This window comes from Dreissena polymorpha, chromosome 12 (genome assembly GCF_020536995.1).
Source record: "Dreissena polymorpha isolate Duluth1 chromosome 12, UMN_Dpol_1.0, whole genome shotgun sequence".
NCBI classification, from domain to species: Eukaryota; Metazoa; Mollusca; class Bivalvia; order Myida; family Dreissenidae; genus Dreissena; species Dreissena polymorpha.
The window spans coordinates 40,843,902-40,865,815 of record NC_068366.1 but is presented as its reverse complement, the minus strand read 5'-3'; the positions used below and the strand labels follow the sequence as shown (position 1 = coordinate 40,865,815).

The window sequence follows — 21,914 nt, the reverse complement described above, 5'->3', positions numbered from 1 at the left end:
GCCAGTGGGGATAAAACAGGGACCTTGTTATAGCTAGATTAATGCATCAAATATGCCAGCAACACTTTATAATCAATAACTTTATAATTGATGATTCTGTTCTTTAAACTACATTACTAATTTACCAAAACAATGTGAAACACATTTTTATGCCCCCAAAGGAGGGCATATAGTGATCGCACTGTCCGTCTGTCTATCCGTCACACTTTGCATTTAGGTTTCAAAAAAATGCTCATAACTTCTATGTAGCTTCAGATGTAACATTCATATTTGGTATGCATGTGTATATGGACAAGGCCTTCCCATACACACACAAATTTTGACCCCTTTGACCTTGAACTTAGGGTCGGCTTTTAGGTTTTGAAAAATGCTCATAACTTCTATTAAAGCGTTTATCGGGGGCGTATGTCATCCTACGGAGACAGCTCTTGTTTTTGCTACTGTCCTCTGCACAAACCATGATATATCTGCATATATGCATCCAACCAAATCAGTAAAACTATTTGTCACTTAATTACAGTAAACTTATTGCATGTTAACTTTTCAACAATATATATATACATGTATATATAATTATATATAACAGATCTTGAAAAACACTCACATCAAACTTCAAATTGTTTTAGTAAATTATAGGCTTTAATTGGTATTGTGACATTGACACCACTCATGCATGCGACTATACAATTATACAACTATGGAGCACATTATTTATGAGAAATTCCAATACATCAACATATCGTCTCAGATTTAAGGCAGATAATCTAGTGCTTTTTTGCTGCCATTTTTACTATTACACATTTTTTCATTTTATGTTATGATGCATTGATCTTGTTTCTAAATTAACCAAGCAATCATGTTAAACTTTTGAAGAAAGATGTCTGATAAATATAGGAAATATAATCACTATAAAGTGAACAAAATTCAGTTGCATACTGTGACCAACAAAGATTTGCCAAAGAGCAATTCAGATCATTATTTAAATTAAATACAAGTAATATGAAAGTCTGCCTATTAGATCCCAGTTAAGACTTATTTGTCAAATCTGCACATTAATTTTCCCTTAGCCATGTAGAATTGGGGACTAAATACCATCAAGTCATGTAAAAAGGAGCAGGGTATAGCACGCTGCTATTGATCTCTTGAGCGTTCACATGAATTTTACGGGTAATTTTCATACAACAAATGATATTTTGTAGTGTAATGATAAAGCATTATGAGCACAAATTATATCTCTTACTAGTGGTGCAAAAATCATTTAAGTGTCACATTTCAAAAGAAAATTTATATAAGAAGGTATTATTAATTGTTAAAACGTTATAAAAGGTTATTTCAATTCACTAAAGCATTTAATTACAAGAACAAGACGTGCATTTTATGTCCATTACAATACATGTAACAGTATTGGCATTGTATTTATCTGCATTTGATGTGCATTTAATACACTTAAAAATGCAGACAAGACACACTTCTAACAGAAACAAATGTATTTTTTCTGCATTTTTCCAGCATTAATACTCTTCAAGTGTATTTTTTATCATCCCAAATACACTTTACCAGGAAAAAGGTATGTTAAAATGCATTTTTAGTTTGTTTTAAGTATATTTTCAAATGCATTAAGACACTCTTTTCTTTTGCAAAAAATGTTGAACAAAAACTTGAAAATATTTAATATACTAAAGTGTAGTAATAATTAAAGTTTTGTATGAGTATCAAAAACAGTGTCAAATTCATACCAGTGCCTTTTTAGTAGCAGTAAGCCTTATATGGTCTACTTGTGGTAGAAATAATGCATTTTGTATAATACAACATACATAAATTAAAAAATATAGCTGCCCATACAGTTCAATACAATGTTCAATTAACTACACTATGCAAAGTTGAAATATGACATCAAGCTTGGAATAATCTTTTCAATAATGAATAATATGCTGTTTTAATTTATAAGTGAAATAGACACTTGCATATAAAAACTGATTTTAAATCAAAACTAAATGTTTAATTTGATTTTAGCTCCCCTGGCCAAAGGTCCTGTGTCCATCGTGCATCCATGCATAAACTTTTCCTTTAAACATCCTCTCCTAAACTACTGGTCCAATTCTGATGAAATTTCTTAGGAATGTTCCTGGGGTGTACCTCTTTCAAATTTGTTCAAATTATGCCCCTGGGGTCAAATTTGACTCTGCCCTGGGGGTCACAAAATTGAAAATTTGCTTAAATACAATGTAAGGCCTATTTTGTGAAAACTTTCAAAATCTCCCGTCCATAACCATTGGGCCTAGGGCTATCAAATTTGGTATGTAGAGACATCTAATAGTCCTCTACCAAATTTGTTCAAATTATACCCCTGGGGTCAAATTTGACCCTGCCCAGGGGGTCACAAAATTGAACATATGCATATATAGGGTATATTTTGTGAAAACTTTACAAATCTTCTCGTCCATAACCATTGGCCTAGGGCTACCAAATTTGGTATGTAGTGGCATCTTATAGTCCTCTACCAAGTTTGTTCAAATTATGCCCCTGGGGTCAAGTTTGACCCTGCCCCGAGGGTCACAAAATTGAACATATGCTTATATAAGGCCTATTTTGTGAAAACTTCAAAAAATTTCTTGTCAATAACAATCCGGCCTAGGGCTATCAAATTTGGTATATAGTGACATCTAATAGTCCTCTACCAAATTTGTTCAAATTAAATCCCTAGGGTCAAATTTGACCCATTCCCCGGGGGTCACAAAATTGAACATATGCTTATATAATGCCTATTTTGTGATAACTTAAAAAAAAATCTTGTCCATAACCATTAAGCCTAGGGCTACACAATTTGGTATGTAGTGACATTGTATAGTCCTCTACTTAGTTTGTTCAAATTATGCCCCAGGGGTCAAATTTGACCCTGCCCCGGTGGCCACAAAATCAATTTTATGCTTATATAGTGCCTTTTTTGTGAAAATTTTAAAACTCTTCTTGTCCTTAACCATAAGGCATAGGGCTACCAAATTTGGTATGTAGTGACATGTTATAGTTCTCTACCAAGTTTGTTCAAATTATGCCCCTTGGGTCAAATTTGACCCTGCCCGGGGTCACAAAACTGAACATACGCTTATATGGGGCCTATTTTGTGAAAACTTTAAAAATCTTGTTGTCCATAACCATTGGGCCTAGGGCTACCAAATTTGGTATGTAGTGACATCTAATAAACCTCTACCAAATTTGTTCAAATAATGCCTCTGGGGTCAACTTTGACCCTGCCCCGGGGGGTCACAAAATTGAATAAACGCTTTTAAAGCGCCTATTTTGTGAAATCTTTAAAAATCTTCTTGTCGAAAACCATTTGGACTATGGCTACCAAACTTGGTATGCAGTAACATCTTATAGTCCTCTACCAAGTTTGTTCAAATTATGCCCTTTGGGTCAAATTTGATCCTGACCCGCATGTCACAAAATTGAACATTATATACGCTTATATCTTGCTTATTTTGTGAAAACTTTAAAAATATTCTTGTCCTTAACTCTAGGACCTAGGGCTACCACATTTTGTATGTAGTGAGATATAGAAGTCCTCTACAAAGTTTTCTCAAATTATGCCCCTGGGGTTAAATTTGACCCAGCCCAGAAGGTCACAAAAGTGTACATGTGCTTAAATAGGGCCTATTTAAGTATTTGCACATGCAGAGAAATTTGTTTCAGCCTTTTTTCAGCAGTGGAGTGATACAGGGCCATCATGGCCCTCTTGTTTAAATACTCAAAAAATGAAACCGTGTTCATGCTTGCATGAACACAGTTTATAAATGCTGTCAGAATTATAAAATATGCAATTACTATAAATACAAATGCCAGGGAAAAGTGCTTTTTGTACTAAAAAATTCGAATGAATATTACAATAATACATTCTGAATACTTTAGTATGTAATTAACAGTTTTTGTCTGAGAAAATCACTAAATTTTATATATTTATTCAAATTCACATAAATCATATTTCAAAAACACATCATTACTTCAAATCCTTTCACACAATACTGTAAAAAATGCACAGTTTCTGATTGTTATTGATTCTTTATTAATTTATACATGTACCATTTTTTAATCTTGATGCATCCTCAATTGTATAATGCACATCTTAATCTGTTTTAACAATTATAATATAAAGATTAAGGCTGACTCAGTAAAATAATAATCCATGATTTCTGCAGTACTTGCAGACAAAATAGGAATACTGCTGTGATATTATCTATCTATCTAATGGGATATTAATTTGGCTTCAATAGAAAAAAATCAAAGCATACACATGTATAAAATGTGTATGTATATATTAGTTAAACTTAAATTGATTGACCATCGATAAAAAGATATTATAATATATGTATGTATATATATATCCTTGTAAAACTAAAAATTAAATATGTATGTTTCTATTACATCATTTAGGACTTTTATTTTCAGACAAAGTAGAGTGAAGCTTAAAACAGTATCCAATTGTAACAGTCAATTTTGGGAAAATCAACCTTATAATTATTTTCTGTGTTGGCCAATGTCATAATTGGTATAAAATGTATATTGAACTGGAAGTTTTCTTTATTTTAAATGATAACATTTGCTTGGTCAGCCATAATTGTCACAATCAAGTGGTCTTTTTACACTGTAGTTTTCTCACTGACTATGGGTTTGTTCTGAGAATGAGCCACACAAAGTATTGTTGGGGAGATGATTTGTCAATTTTATGTTTATCAGTCTTTCATAATCCAGTATACCTGTAAAAAGGGAATTTGTAACTAATAATCACACAATATACACAATTAAAATTGTATGCATTTAGATTTATTTAGTACATCACATTAATCATTTTCCAAAAATATGTAGCAACATTACATTATATAATGCTGCAATACTAAAGTAATTTACTAATTAAAGGTCGCTGATGTGTAATGGATGTGGTGTCCACCTAATGATCTGGAGGTCACTGGTTTGATCCCCAGTGTGGGAGCATTCTTAAGAAATCTCCAAGAGACACCCAAGTACTGGTTCTAGGCCCAGGAAACGAACTCAAGAGCATTTCACATACATGTACGTAGTTAGTACTTTAAATTTAATCAAACTAAAAATGGGTTAAAACTAACAACTGAAACCCTTATTAATACATTTTATTTTGAATCAAGCAAATGTGCAAATTCATTAAAAATAATGAGTAAACTATAAAAATTCTACTTTAAAGTAATCATGATAATTTAGATCATTTTCAGAATATTTAATGATGATAATGATACAATTATATATTCCCTAAATGATAAAAATAAAACATGTAATGTTAATTTATGAAAAAAACGTTGTAATTTTATCAATATCATGGTAATTACAACTAGATACAGGCAATTAGATCAGAAACGTGCATTAATTATATTAACCCAGGACATTGCAAACAGCGTAATCCCAGATGAGACGCCGCATGATGCGGCGTCTCATCTGGGTCTGTGCTGTTTGCTTAAAGAAATTTCTGTAAGAAATATTCTAAATATAGAAATAAATATACCAGACACCCCTACTTTTGGAAATAAATTGATCCAATTTAGAAGGATGGGAGAGTCCACTGGGCATAAATGGGTTAATGAACAACCCAGACATTAACGTTCTATACATGACCTGTCATAAAAGGTATTTTTTTAGCCAGTACTACATTCGGCAATGATAGTCTGTATTGCATACATATTCCAACGTCTATTATCGATTCGCTTCCTCAAACTGAACAAATATTTAATGTTTACATCGCGAAACGTAATGCATTCAGTTTCACTTTCGGTTTGGTTGGTTTTGTAAACACCGTAATTTCATCTTAAAAATTGGATGATAGGGTGATTAAATAATACTGAAAAAGTAAATCACTTGGATAATAGGTCAAAATGCAACACAAATGAACGTTAATAGTGCTCTTAATATCAAAGTTTCGGTAAAAAGTTTGGCGCTAGTTCAACGCGCATGTATACAGCCTCATAACAATAGACTGACAACCTTTTGGGTAGTAAAGTAGTAATACAAGGCAATATGGCGACCGTTAGCCACGAGCACAATCGGGACTCCTCGGACAAATCCGCCATATCGGCGATCGTCTCTCGGGTGTATTTGGTGGAAGGATATGTCTAACGCCTCTAGGCGGAAGATATTACACCGAAAATATAGTTCGGGTTACACACCATTAAATTTGCACTTAATTAATTGATAATATAGATATAGAAGGACCAATATCTCTGAGGAGTAATATAATAGAATATTTGTTTCTGTTATTGTTAAACATTAGATGTCATTACATACAAACTATCAAATGTTAATTAAATGTTTTGAAAGCCAATTAGTTGTTTCTTGAAGTGTAAACAACACCATTATTCAAACTTAATGAACCAGTATTTCATAAATTGCATTAATTACCGGTACAACATTGCGGATGTTCTGCAGGGCAAAAAACTTTGAGATTTAATCCATATGTTTAGGTTCTATACCATAAACAAGCGTACAACACTGTACAGTGGTACAGGGAAAACTCTTCGGTGTTATATAAGAAATAGTAAAATCCACCTAGATCCCCCCCCAAAAAAAAACAACAACATTATAGTGACAAGCCAGACAGTCACAAACTATATACAAGCCATATGGCCCTCAGTGGGGTTTACTATTATCAGTATTGAGATTACTATTACCAGTATTGAGACACCTAAAGGGTTTCGCAGGATGGAATAAGTGGAGAGCTTGATTGAATTTGAAAACAATTCTTTCTGTGCATTTGATGATGGCAACCATACAGTACTTCTGGTAGATATTTTTATACGCCCGTATAAAATACGGGACGTATTATGTGAAACCCCTTGGCGGCGGGCGGCGGGCGGCGGGCGGAAGGCATCACTTTGTCCGGACTCTAATTCAAATTGTATTCATCCGATCTTCACCAAACTTGGTCAGCAGTTGCATCTAGTTGATATCTAGGCCAAGTTCGAATATGGGTCATGCCGGGTCAAAAACTAGGTCATAGGGTCAATAAGTGCATTTTCAAAGGGGCCACTTTGTCCGGACTCTATTTCAAATTGTATTCATCCGATCTTCACCAAACTTGGTCAGCAGTTGCATCTAGTTGATATATAGGCCAAGTTCGAATATGGGTCATGCCGGGTCAAAAACTAGGTCATAGGGTCAATTAGTGCATTTTCAACGGCGCCACTTTGTCCGGACTCTTATTCAAATTGTATTCATCCGATCTTCACCAAACTTGGTCAGAAGTTGTATCTAGACAATATCTAGGTCAAGTTCGAATATGGGTCATGCCGGGTCAAAAACTAGGTCACAGGGTCACTTAGTGTATTTCAAGCATTTAGCATGGTGTCCGCTCTCTAATTGAAGTAGTTTTCATCCGATCTTCACCAAACTTGGTCAGAAGTTGTATCTAGACAATGTTTAGGTCAAGTTCAAATATGGGTCATGCCGGGTCAAAAACTAGGTCACAGGGTCACTTAAACCATTTCAAGCATTTAGCATGGTGTCCGCTCTCTAATTGAAGTAGTTATCATCCGATCTTCACCAAATTTGGTCAGAAGTTGTGTCTAGACAATATCTACATGTAGGTCAAGTTCAAATATGGGTCATGCAAGGTTAAAAACTAGGTCACGAGGTCACTTAGTGCATTTCAATCATTTAGCATGGTGTCCGCTCTCTAATTGAAGTAGTTTTCATCAGATCTTCATCAACTTTGGTCAGAAGTTGTGTCTAGATGATATGTAGGTCAAGTTCAAAAATGGGTCATTTTAAAGTTATCAAGTTGTCCAAAGCCTTAAAACGGGCGTATCTTGTGACAGTTTGGCACTCTTGTTTATATTTAAGCCTAGGTAACTTAATTCCAGATGTTGTTATTCTGGCCAGGCCGATACTCTTTAGCTGGGCAACCAAAACACTAAATATGGTAAACTGTGCAGGCAACAATTGTAACTAGAAGTGGCGCGGCAGAGGCCGACGCGTATCCCCACGGCGCATGTTTGACCCAGTAAGCATTTAAATGAACCTGGTGGTGAATATAATGGATCAGCCCTGTTTTAGCCTTAAGTGTAAATTGGTTATTCCTATACTGTGGAGACACCAATAACACCTATAAACAAATTAAGAATACAGTTTTTTATGCCTCTGGTAGGGTGGCATATAGTTTTTGAACTGTCCGTCAGTCTGTCTGTCTGTCCTTCCGTCTGAAAACTTTAACATTGCCCTAACTTTTGCAATATTGAAGATAGCAATTTGATATTTGGCATGCATGTGCATCTCATGTAGCTGCACATTTTGAGTGGTGAGGTCAAGGTCATCCTTCGAGGTCAAATAAATGGCTTCAAAGCGGCGCAATAGGGGGTATTGTGTTTCTGACAAACACATCTCTTGTTTTTAAATGAAAAACCAAAGACATTGTTGGAATTTGGCTTATTTAAGGCATCGTTTATACATTTTAAAACTCAATTTTCCACAATATGAAACAACTTTTTTAAAAGGCACCAATAAATGCTCCTCCATCCCCTATGCACGCTAAACCAAGAATCAGTTTTTTTATAAGATTATCCTTCAAAATGGGCAAAAGTCCGGGGCAATACTGTCAAAATTCCCCTATAACAACTCTTGTGGCATGCAGCTGTAGTCTATTTTCTCTGTATTTTTTTTAACAGCGAAACACATAATGTCATCATCATACATGTATAGCTCAGAATTCATTTTATACTATATGAATTTGTTATGTGGTCTTATTCATACAAAATAACCTGGATATTTATGAAAAAACACCATCTCCCTGTAAAGAGAGATGGCATTTGTTCACCATTAACATTTATATATTCAGTAAATTGTAAACAACAAACATGAAAAATTTAGTCCCCCAGTCATCGAGTTTTTAAAGAGTTCAACTTTGCTTAAGTAATAATGCATCAATGTTGATTCTAACAAAAAAAGAGAAGTCATTTATGCCTAAACAATTCTGCTTTCCAGAAGCAAGGACGTCAAAGACAAGCTTTAAACCATTTATCGTCTTAATTATTAAACAAGAGGGCCATGATGGCCCTGTATCGCTCCACTGCTGAAAAAAAGGCTGAAACAAATATTCTCAGCATGTGCAAATACTTAAATATAGGCCCTATTTTAGCACATGTACACTTTTGTGACCCCCTGGGCTGGGTCAAATTTAACCCCAGGGGCATAATTTGAGCAAACTTTGTAGAGGACTACTATATCTCACTACATACAAAATTGGTAGCCCTAGGTCCTAGAGTTAAGTACAAGAATATTTTATTTTTACAAAATAAGCAAGATATAAGCGTATATAATGTTCAATTTTGTGACCCGCGGGTCAGGGTCAAATTTGACCCAAAGGGCATTATTTGACCAAACTTGGTAGAGGACTATAAGATGCTACTGCATACCAAATTTGGTAGCCATAGTCTGAATGGTTTTCGACAAGAAGATTTTAAAAGATTTCACAAAATAGGCGCTTTATAAGCGTTTATTCAATTTTGTGACCCCCCGGGGCAGGGTCCAAGTTGACCCCAGAGGCATTGTTTGATCAAATTTGGTAGAGGTTATTTTAGATGTCATTACATACCAAATTGGGTAGCCCTAAGCCCAATGGTTATGGACTAGAATTTTTGAAGTTTTCACAAAATAGGCCTTATATAAGCATATGTTCAATTTTGTGACCCCCGGGGCAGAGTCAAATTTGACCCCAGGGGCATAATTTGAACAAATTTGGTAAAGGACTATTAGATGTCTCTACATACCAAATTTGATATCCCTAGGCCCAATGGTTATTGTCGATAAGATTTTGAAAGTTTTCACAAAATAGGCCTTATATAAGCAAATTTTCAGTTTTGTGACCCCTGGGCAGGGTCAAATTTGACCCCAGGGGCATAATTTGAACAAATTTGAAAAAGGTTCACCCCAGGGACATTCCTGAGAAATTTGATTAGAATTGGACCAGTAGTTGAGGAGAAGAAGCTATTTAAAGGAAAAGATAACACGCGGACGGACGGACGCACGCACGACGAACACAGGACCATGACATAAGCCCCGCTTGTCTTTGACCAGTGGAGCCTAAAAGATATTCGGCGTATAGCCTGATTTTGTAATATAGTATGAAAAATAACATTTTTATTTGATTCTGTAGTAGAAACAAAGAAGAACCCCTTTCTTTTCAAAGTAAAAGTTTTAGAATTATGTTATTTTTAATTTTTTTACATTTTTTTTTAGTCAATATAGTACATACAATGTATACATGTATATGATCATACAACAAAGTGATTGTACAAAGCAATAAAGTTCAGACATGTTATACAAGATATGCTAATATACATACTTTTTTTGGTTTCCTTAAGATTAAGAAATTTATTTTTTTTTAAATGGGTTAATATGTTTTTACTTTGGTTGTTTGTGATATGTGTTTTTTTTTAAGAGAAAAGAAAAGAACAACAGAGGAACAGTTATGAAAAATGATGAGTTGTATAAAGTGGGAAGAAAGCATACTGGACTTGTGTGTTTTGTTGTATATTCACAATGATCTTATAAGATTGAAAAAAAATATACACAAATATTTTAGAAAGATAAACTAACATTAGAGTGAAATGTATATAAGTGGACAAACATTATGAAAATTGTATCCGATTCCATTTTTGTTCAAAGAATTGTAATGTGTCATTACTGAGGGCAATTTCTTTCTCAATCTGGATTTTTAGTTTAAGACTATGGACAAAAACAATTAAAACTTTGCACTTGTTTTTTGTACTTCATGTTAAAGATAAAAGATGTTTAAAGGAAAAGTTAACGCGCGGACGGACGCACACACGACGAACACTGGACCATGACATAAGATCTGCTGGTCTTTGGCCAGTGGAGCTAAAAAGATATTCGGCGTATATCCTGATTTTGTAATATAGTACGAAGAATAACGTTTTTATTTGATTCTGTTGTAGAAACAAAGAAGAACCCTTTTCTTTTCAAAGTAAAAGTTTTATAATTATGATAAATTGCCAGGACATAATTATGGGCCTTTGTTTTTGACATCTGATATCATGTGAACCTAATAATGGTGCCCTAATACGAATGATACATGACATGAAGTAAAACAAAACAAAATTACTGCGTAAGTGTGTGTGAGATAGAGAAAATTATAAAAAAACAATGAAAATTTTATTTGCATATTAAATACAACACACTTTTACAACAAAAAGTATTGTTTGTATAATCAATATGAACATAATCTAAGTTGCTGCTAATATGGGATCCCCACCAGGATTTGAACCTGGATTTCCTCTCCATATAGAAAGGTGTGTTTGCTTACACTATAAGGATGTTCCAATTAACAGCAATAATATTGGTTACAATAATTTCTGTAAACTATATTAATTGTTTAATTAAGTCTTGACACAAAATATGTAAATTAACGTTTTAAGCTTTTTAAAAACAATTTATTCTCCATCCATTTTTTAAGGCAACTGTCACATTGATAATGACATGTATCATAAGGGCTCACCTTTAAAGCTGCTCTGGATCAGGAACTCATGTTTTTCCACCAGCACTGAACCTGAAATCAGAAAAAGATTATTTAAAACCACTTTTTTGTTATAGAAACAATTAAATGCCTTTTTTATTTCAATTGATAATTGATCCCCATAAAAATCTGGACACATAACCCAACAACTTGTTGAAAATGTGTTTGCTTATTTACATCTGTGAGTACATGTGTTGGTACATGTGACAGTGAGGCGGTAAGAAACTGCAACAACTAAATCGAAACAAATATTCAAATAACTACAATGGTATGTTTCTTATGCTAGCAATTAAGTAGCAAATAATGAGAATAACTAAATATGACATTTTGGGCTGCACAAACTATTAAGATCTATATAATGTTCAATGAACTTTATATACAAACAGGGCCGAGTTGCAACATTTTACAAGATAAACGTTTGATTTCTTGTACGGTAAGAAATAAAACTTTTTAATTGATGTAGCATGCATCAAAATAATCCCAAATAGTTTAAACAAAAAACACAGAAATATTAATTGACTAGATAGTAGATTGACATGAACAGACAGTAAAATAGAGTTTTGGAATGGTCATGTTCATCAGATCATGTACAAAAGTGGGACAATCATAGCTCTACACAGTTTCCAACTAGTATTTTCAATGTAAAAGAAACAGATAAAGAAAAAAAGATGTACACAGAACATATGCTTGGAAAGTTCTGGGATTACTTCATCAAAATTTCTTCAAGAAAGTATAATGTACTGAAATGTTTAGCTTAATAAAAAAAAACTTAGCAATATATATATAATGTTACAGATATTCACATATAAACATTGTTACTGAACTCAACAGAAAACACTTTTAAAGTTTCAATGACTTAACATATCGTTGTTGAAAAAAAGGGGCGCTTGCTGCACTGGTAACAACAAAATTATATAACGCGATAATTTGCTCATAAAATGTCCATAATCAAGAATTAGGTAAACATTGTGGGCAGTCAATCGTTAGGCATATGGGTGTTTGAACTAAATTGCAACCGATAAACAAAATGGCAGCAAAAGCTATTGATGCTATGTACATTGAAAACCCGCAGAACTAGATATAATAAGCGCTTGGTGAAATCTACAATTAATTATGCTCACCATCTTGAAATAAAAAGTTCTTCAGCAAGCGTCGATTCTTTCTTGGATCTGATGCGCAATACACACCTGATCAATTATTATGCCACTTGAAGTGATTAATAGTAATAACACATTTAATTAATATATCAGTGAACTAAATCGTGCAACAGACTAACACTAGTATAAATTATTACATTTTTTGACTTGATACATTGACATGTATAACTATGCTGTTTACAAATTTAGATAAGAGTGGGTCTCACTAAACACTGCAAAGACACACACAGTCTAGCAAAGGCTACAAAGACAAGTATAGTCAGATCAAAACACAAATAAGTTAACCAGTGTATCCTTTATTCAATAAATTTAAGACTATTAGGGGAATATATTAAGGAGGAACAAAGATTTTAACATAAATAACTGTTTTTATTTGGTCTACAGTAGTTTTAATATAATTCCAGGCAAGTTATAACAAAGGCAATCCAAGAGTTACAGTGGGTTTATTGGACTTTGCAGCATGTGTTTGACTTTGTGTACCTTTGCTACACTTTGTGTGTGTGTTTTTTTAGTGTTTAGTGTGAGCGTAACGGCATGTAAACAATAGCTTCTTTTAATTTTAGAGACATGTGATTAATGCTATAATGCTTCTTAAACTAAGGAAAAACGTTTCGGTGTAATGTTTAGAGAATGTTTTTAATCATGATTTTAATTTATTGTAATTAACATGCACATGTTTTTTACAATATATTCATATTTCTGTTCAATGATTTGCATCCATTGTTCACAGTGATTTTTGTATTATTAGCTAAAGTACTATTCGGATTTATTCATTTTGCGGGAATTTTTATATGGTCATGATTAAAGGTAAACTAAGGTTAAAAGTGACGTTAAACAGCTACGCTGAAAAAAAGAAAGGAAGTCTTCCTTAACTGGGCTCAATCCACTGACCCTTGGAGTTAAAAGTCAATCGCTTAAACCAATGGGCCATGAGTGCTTTTATAGTCAGTGGTTTATTTTATACTTTATATAAGCATTCCTTGAAATATCACACAATCAAACAATAAAAAAAGAACTCTCCCAAATTATTTGTGTCATTAAATGCAATATTGATAAATGTAAACATTCGATCTAAAAAGCTCCAATAAAAAACAAGAATAAAATTAAATAAAAAAGTAACCCTCAACTTGGCTAGAACCATTGACCCCTTGAGTAAAAGTCTACCACTTAGACCACTAGGCCTTCCATGCGTATACAATGAGTGATGTATTTTATACTTTATGTAAGCAATCCTTGTTGTGTCACAAATTATAACGAAAACAGTCAATTCAAAGGTGCCAGTTAAAAATCAAGAATAGAATTAAAATAAGGAAAAAAAGTAGCCCTCATTAGGGCTAGAACCACTGACCCCTAGATTCCTGGATTTAAAGTCTACCATTTAGACTACTCAAACATCCGTGCTTATTGAATGAAGGATGTATTTTATACTATATATAAGCAATCTTCATAGCTTCACAAAATATAAGGACAACAAAAGATTTCTCCAAATTATTCAATCGTTTCGCATTACAATGCTTTATAATTTTCAGGCTTTTAAATCGTCAAAAGATGCATATAATGGCTATTTCAGAGCATGGTAAATGGTCAGTATTACTGTTTCCTTGCAAATATCATAACTAAAACCAAAATATGCGAATCTGAAACATTGTTTTTAAATTTTCTCAATTTACCAAAACGTGAAAATTTAAAAATAACTTAATGCCATTTTTTAGTCCAAATAATTAGACGTAAATTACTCTACAGCTGTATACATGATGTATCGACCTCATATTTAAAGGATAGCTGAAATTATTCGCGTTCAGAATAAATCTGAGCCAAGAGTCTGCCAAAGCAGAAATCATCAAAAGACTCTATTGCGGCAATTTATATTGACAATACATACATGAAGTCATTATTGATAATTAATACTATAGGAGTACTCAATGCCAATATTGGAAACTTTACTTTTAAACAAGTGTAATTATGTTGTGGGAATTCACAGCTTTACACTTTATTTTATTTAAAGAATGTAATCTTGAAACAGACGAGCTACAAACAACACATTCTACTGTTTTTTTCTTTACGTCAGGTTTGAAACCGTCGGGCCGCCATATTGTTTTCAAAAGTAGTTCCAAATCCAATATGACGGCCGCCTTCGTACATCAGAGAGACGGTGTGGTGTAGCCCACTGTCCGATGCGTTCAGATTGCCACGAGCATTCGGTACCCCTCGCAGATTATCATAATCCGATGTTTGACGGAAAGGGCCGAGAATGTGCGATTGAGCCACGAGGCCTATCTTACGGAGGAATCCGAGATAGCCGATGTATCACGATTGCTCTATACTTAGACGCATCACGCACCTCCATTTGGAGGCATTTATGACTACGACACAAAGAAGTCCGCGGATAAATGAAGAATTTGCCATATAAGTAAATTTTCATGTTATGATTTAAAAGTTAAGTATAATTTTGTTCAGTCTTACGGTCCTATGTTAGTATCAATTAAGGTTTTCGTAAGTTTTCAACAATTTCGCTCTTTATTCATTTTTTTAAACTGTACTTTCACTTTCGGTTGTATAACAACATGTATCCTTTATTGACGAAAGTTTGCAATGAAATAGCGTTTTCAAAACCGCTTTAAAAGTTTCAGAAGGTGTATCTGATGCATGTTATGAATAGACACAATGTCATAGCTATATTGCCGACTTGTATGGGAACAATTTGGTATTTCAAGTGGCTCCATTTGCATTGCAAGAGAAGTTCAAATTGACTTGTTCAGTTTGTTAAATTTTGACACCCTAATTATATATTTTTTATAAGTGCCTGATAGATTTTTTTCTTTAAATAATTGAGATCAATTTTAGTATCAGCACAACATTGATGTTCTATGATGGTCATTTTTAGTGGAATAGTATGTTACAATAAAACAATTATAACTATTGTATTAATAAATTTAGATTAGGTGTCATCTTTAAATGGGGTAGTAATTCATTATATGAGATTAGCACATTATATAGTTGAAAAAAAAACACACTTTAATGACTTACCATAGTAAAATGAAGTAGCATAGAATATGTTGCAGGTCATAAAATGTAAAACTGAAATTGAAGAAGCTTTACAAATATTTTACACTGACAACACTGTTGGTTTTCAAAAAAAAAATCCTTCCTATCTACCTGCCCTAGTTTTTTGGGCAAATTTAAATATTATTAATATCATTGAGTTAAATTATTAAAATATCAATATGTTTTGATTACATTAGCTTATTTTATTATTAATAATAAATACTTTGCAAGGAAAGTCCAATTCTGTTTTAATTAGTCTTAATTAGGTACTAGTAAAATTGAAAATATCAGTGACATCCAGAACTTGGCTTATATGCGTATGAATGCATATTTTCTTTGACAGTTACATAGTACCCTATTTAATTGGATTAAAAACAACAAATAACTATAGTTCCACAACCCAGCCCAAGTTGACTCAAACTGAATTAATTCATCAATTGAACCTATTTAATTATATTGAAAACAACATGTGTAAGATTTTGAGAATATCTCATGTATTCCTCTAGTACACCAACATGCGCGTCTTACTAATGATTTACATGCACTTCTTAAACAGTTTTACAAAAATAATGAATGATTAATCCAAAGAAAACAACAAACAAGCTGCTTCATATAAAAAGTTAATTACATAAGATCACATAAGCAAAATAATCATTTTGATAATAAATCAAGATTATACTTCAACCAAACCATTATAAATTTATTGTGGGGTGGGGGGGGGGTAATGTAAGCACTGAAACTAAAATGGGGGAAATGTCTGGGGAGGGAATATCTTAGGGGGCGCGTCCGGAATTCCTGCTAAGGGCGACAGTGTTGTTAATGTGTCTTTAGAAGAAATAACTGAAGGAAAGTACTCATTGATGTATGCCCATCCAGAAGCATTTCTGAGCATATCAACTGGCACAGCAATATTGAGTGCATTTGAAAGAGATATAACTGTTTCATGCATTGCTTTTGATGAAGCCCACAAGTCATGGTCCTTTAATGGTAGCTTTCCTATTAGGGAATTTGATACTTATTTTTTACTCTACAATCTAGCTCTTTTGTCATAAAATGAGAAGTTTTATTATCCAACAGGTTTTGTGTTTGAACCTCACAAATTTTATAATACCAAAGTCCCATCATATAATCATCATTACAATCAGCAGCAGCATTATCATATTCATCATCATCATCGTTAGCAGCAGCATCATTGTGTTGTATTATCAGAATTCAATACAAATACAAACACAACCATAACAACTCTTACTACTACTACTACTAATTAATTAATTATCTACTACTACAACAAGAACAACAACTACGACTACTACTACTGATCTTACTTCTACTACTACTAGTCTACTACTACTACTACAACTACTACTACTACTACTACTACTACTACTACTACTTCTACTACTACTGCTACTACTACCACCACCACCACCACTACTACTACTACTACTACTACTTCAGTACTTGGTACACCAGAACTTGTTGTCCATGGAGACGATAATGAGAACTCCCAGAGTATTGATCGAACCCATGCCCAGCTGACATCATTCTCTACACCATAGCGACCATGAATTAATATTTAACGCCATGGACAACATAATTCACCTTATTACAAAAAACATGGAATTCACAAAATGACTGAAAATGCTTTAAAATAAATGCAGATTTGAAATTTGAAACAAAACAACCTAAGCAATACATAATAAGAAACACTACATTATTTAAACACTGATACCATGAACATTTTAGGGTGTAATACCTTATGTACATGTACCAGACCTTTTATGTGCTACCAGTACTTTGAAACTTTATTTACCACCTACATAAAATATAGGTGTTATTGTCCATTCATTCATAGCAGTCCTAATGAATAAAGGTCATTCTCAAAACATGATTAAAGTCTAAAGAAGGAAATAATTTGATTTTTTACAGTTTGAACATTAAGGTCATTCTATCTTCTCTTCAAAGTATCACATTTCAATTATACAATATAATACAAACATTTTAGACTTTATAATCCTTAGTCAGGATAAGATAAGAGACAAATGAATTTTTATAATTTACTTCAATTTCAGGTAAGACTAATAAATCATTTATTAAGTACTACATGTACTTGGGCTAATAAATTAAACTAAGACAATTACTGACACTTAGACAATATGACAAAATATAAAATCTATGGCCAATATATAAGTCTAAATTCATAAATACTATCGTACAAAATACATTTCATCAATAACACACATTCATATTAAATTAGTTATCTCTTTGTATTATAAATATGGTACATAAAGTGTCAGATAGTGGTACATAAAGTGCCGGTACATAAACGGACTGGTACGTAATGTGTGACATTCAACATTTTAAAAATCAGTTAACAATATATGGACTTCATTGTTTTGCATATACGCAATCAAAGCATATTTATTAAAAATTAAAACACACTGTTCATGGCTGTATCTTTTTATTTATACATGCATAAACTATTCTGGTTATTAATACATTTTAAAAATTATATATAAACAAGAGCACCACATTATGGGTGCCAAGCTAGGCTGCGGTGCAGTTTTGAATAAATTAAATTTATAAAAAGAGTTTTTAGAGGTTAGTGACCTTGACCTTTGACCGAGTGACCCCAAAATGGGTGTGGTGTGAAGAAATCATCACGGTGCATATACATGTGAGGTTTCAATGTTATAGGTGGAAGCACTTTGATTTTAGAGCCGATGTAAAGGTTTTAACACGACGCGAACATCTGACGACAAGCTATGACAATACCTAGGGTTTTCCCCGAAAACAGCCGAGCTAAAATTGAGCGCCATTAGTCCAAATTTTTGAAGATCTTAAATATTAAGCTACTTTTTATATGGGTAATATTTGGAGCAAAGAATTTAGCCCATATAAAAAGTATCTCTAAATTCTTTGCGCGTCTTATAAATAAGACTAGAGCGCCATATAAATGAAATGGATAACATACAACATTATGTCAAGAAAAGTAAAGCTGTAAAAATCTCACCTGCTCGTCTTTGATGTTGCAATTAGCACATTCAGCATTTTCAGTATCTACTAAATAAATATATGAAAGTGCCAAATGTCCAAGATACCATGACGTCCTCCTCAAAATGTTAGATCCTTTGAACTCCATTTATTTTATCCCTGATTAATCCTCTCACACATGAGGCCTACATGTAAGATTCTTTGTAATGTTCACAGCGTTTATTTTAAATCGTTTACGTTCTCAAATTTCAGCAGGTATTTAATTATAAATATTTATGATTTTGATTTATTTACTATTTCGAAGATTCAGTCTTGCAACGTGTTTAGTTAGTCTAAGTTACGTGTTTAGTTATTCTTACAAACAATAGACTGACATGAAAAGTGGCTCCTTTTGAAGCACAAACTGCATCCATGTATATATTACAGCTGGCCCGGTTTGATGGGGCCTGTTTTTGATAATAATTAATTACCATTTTTCACTTCCGTGTTTATTATGTTTACCAACGCCATGATGGAAAAAAGTCCGTTTCCCACAATGCTTAGCGCGCATTCACACGGGTCAGTAAGACCGGTGTGACACAATGGTATCGTATGGGTAATTTGGCAACAATGTAAGGAAACAAAAAAATTGCCGTAAAGAGACTGATACCGAAAGTTGGTCGTAGTTTTTAAAAATTGGCGTCTGGAAATCTCCACGCGAGAAATCGCAACGAAGACAAAATAATGTTATTTAATTGTTTTGACGATGCAAAAGCTTACATAAAAAAAAATGAAATTGATAAGAATAACCGTTACATAATTGGTTACAGCACAAACAACTTTGGTAATTCAGGTAAATTCATTGTATTATTTTGTTCATATATCTAAACGTAATGATTTCTGTTGAAAGAAGCATAAATTAATTATTTTTCAAAGTTTAATTGAGTGTTGTGGTTGTAACCAGCTGGCGTTTGAACGAAACTCAAATATATTTGAATGAAAAGAGAAAAGAGAGACTAGTCCATATAAACGGACTCTCAGAGCCTTTGATAATTTTTTCTATGGCGGCTCTGGCAGTCCATATGCACCCCTTCATAAAGGTATAGTACCAGAAAGGCCGTTTACCAAAAAAGCCGCACCAAAAAGGCCGCATAAGTGAACCAAAAAGGCCTCATGGTATACCAGAAAGGCCATACAATATTTAATATTATCATTGAATAGTAATGCTGAATAGAATTATCATATCTATTAAATAGTCATTACTTTTTTCATAAGTCCACTTAAAAGCCGTGAATTTTATATTCAAAGTCGGCAAAATTATCGCCAATTATCGCATACAGTATGAATTGTTCGTTAGTCACAATATTTTTCCTTGAGTAATAGATATTTCAGTTTTTTTAAAAATAAAAGCCGTTAATTATGTAATAAAAGCCGGCATAATTATCGCCATTTAGCACGAAGGAATTATCTGTTTAAGGAAATTATATTTTTCTTTGAACTTTCTGTTTGCATCTAAAAGTAAATTAATTATATAAGAAGACGAAAAACGTTTTATTCAAATCCGATATAACACATATCTACAATATGTTAGGTCAAAATGACCCATGAACATTGTTATAATTGTATAACATAAACAATATTGTCAACAAAAGTAACATACACAATATATAGTGTAAAACGTTAATCTTAATTACTATGTACAATAATAAAATGAATAAAATAAAATATACGCTATGGGTGACTGCTTCACTAAACAGACGTCGTTCGAGACAAATTGAGGAAAATAATGAATAAACTTCATAAACATGTTAAATTTACCTGAATGGCAGACTACGGATGTTATCCTTTGCATGCACCCTATAAAAACACGACGATGTTTTGGTTAATTGACGAAATTGATTTTTTTTTCAGATTTCAAAATTTTCGTTGTAGTTTTTATTTTTGCGATGAATCGGTAATACTGAACATTTACTAAGCTCTACAAAATTAAAGTATTTGCATATTTTGACGATTTAAAAACATTAAAAATTTTAAGCATTACGAAGGAATAATTTGGCGAGTTCTTTTGTTATCATTATATTTTGTGACAGTACTATGATTGCTGATATAAAGTATAACATAAACATATTACTTACTATACGATTACGGATGGGCGAGTTGTTAAAGTTCTAGTCTTTTACTCAAATGGTCAGTTGTTTGCGACTAATTAAGGATAACTTTTTTATCTTTATTTTTTTCTTGTTTAATTATTGAGCTATTTAAATCCGATGTTAACATTTATCTTTTTACATCATTTTATTTATTTCATCATTTTTATTTTTTAAAACTTCAACACATGCCAAAAACCGTGAAAATATCCATATACAGGTATGCGTTTATAATTGTTGGCATCATTTACGTCAATTTCTTTAAACTATCACTTTTTCCCTTCGCACCAAGACAAGAATATTAATTGATTAAACCAATTGTTATTGTTTGCTGTAGAATGTCTTACTATTGAACATTTGATAATCTCATCTGAAGGTTGTTGCTTTCCCGGAATTTTATTATTGTTTTGTTAATTGAATAATTTTCCAACATTTAGAAATGTCATGTTTTGCTAACATTTATAAATGTATTTATACTTTTATTCGCACATTGATCGTAGTACTTTCATTTTTGGCTTTCTTTCACATCAAACGAGTGTTTATTTTTTATATATAAATATCATATACGGTTTAGTGGTTCGATTTAACTTCTTTAATTTAAGACGCATTCTGCAGAATACACAAAATATATCGGGTTTGATGAATCTTATATATTTAATGTTGTGCCTTTCTTTTATTAATACGCTCTCCTTTTCTATATTTTGTTATTTGTCCGCAAAACAAAAGCGTTCATATTTGCGTCCCTTTTATTGCTAGTTTATATTTTTCTTGATTAAAAATCGATGCATTTTTTAGTATTTGCGTATAACCATAGTTTATTCGATGTTTTGGTATGATTTTCTTGAAACGAGATGGTTTGCCACAGACGTGCATGGCAGAAATGTATAGATTGTGTGTAAACCATTTAACCAGATCTTTAACATCCCGGCCTTCCATAAATCCTTTTATTAAATTATATAATTTGATGGAAAATAACACACTATTATGTCAATTTTTACATATTATCACGTATATCTAGGATGGTGCAACTGAGACTTTAAAAATAAA

The 21,914-nt window shown here is 32.8% G+C and overlaps 1 long non-coding RNA gene across 1 annotated transcript; it reads left to right on the top strand.

Annotated features, from left to right (window-relative positions):
• Positions 1-6,810: 6,810 nt before the first annotated feature.
• On the top strand, positions 6,811-7,607 carry LOC127853529 (uncharacterized). Its single transcript, XR_008036656.1, has 2 exons — positions 6,811-7,008; positions 7,165-7,607. It is a non-coding gene; the product is annotated as an uncharacterized LOC127853529 (long non-coding RNA).
• Positions 7,608-21,914: the final 14,307 nt, after the last annotated feature.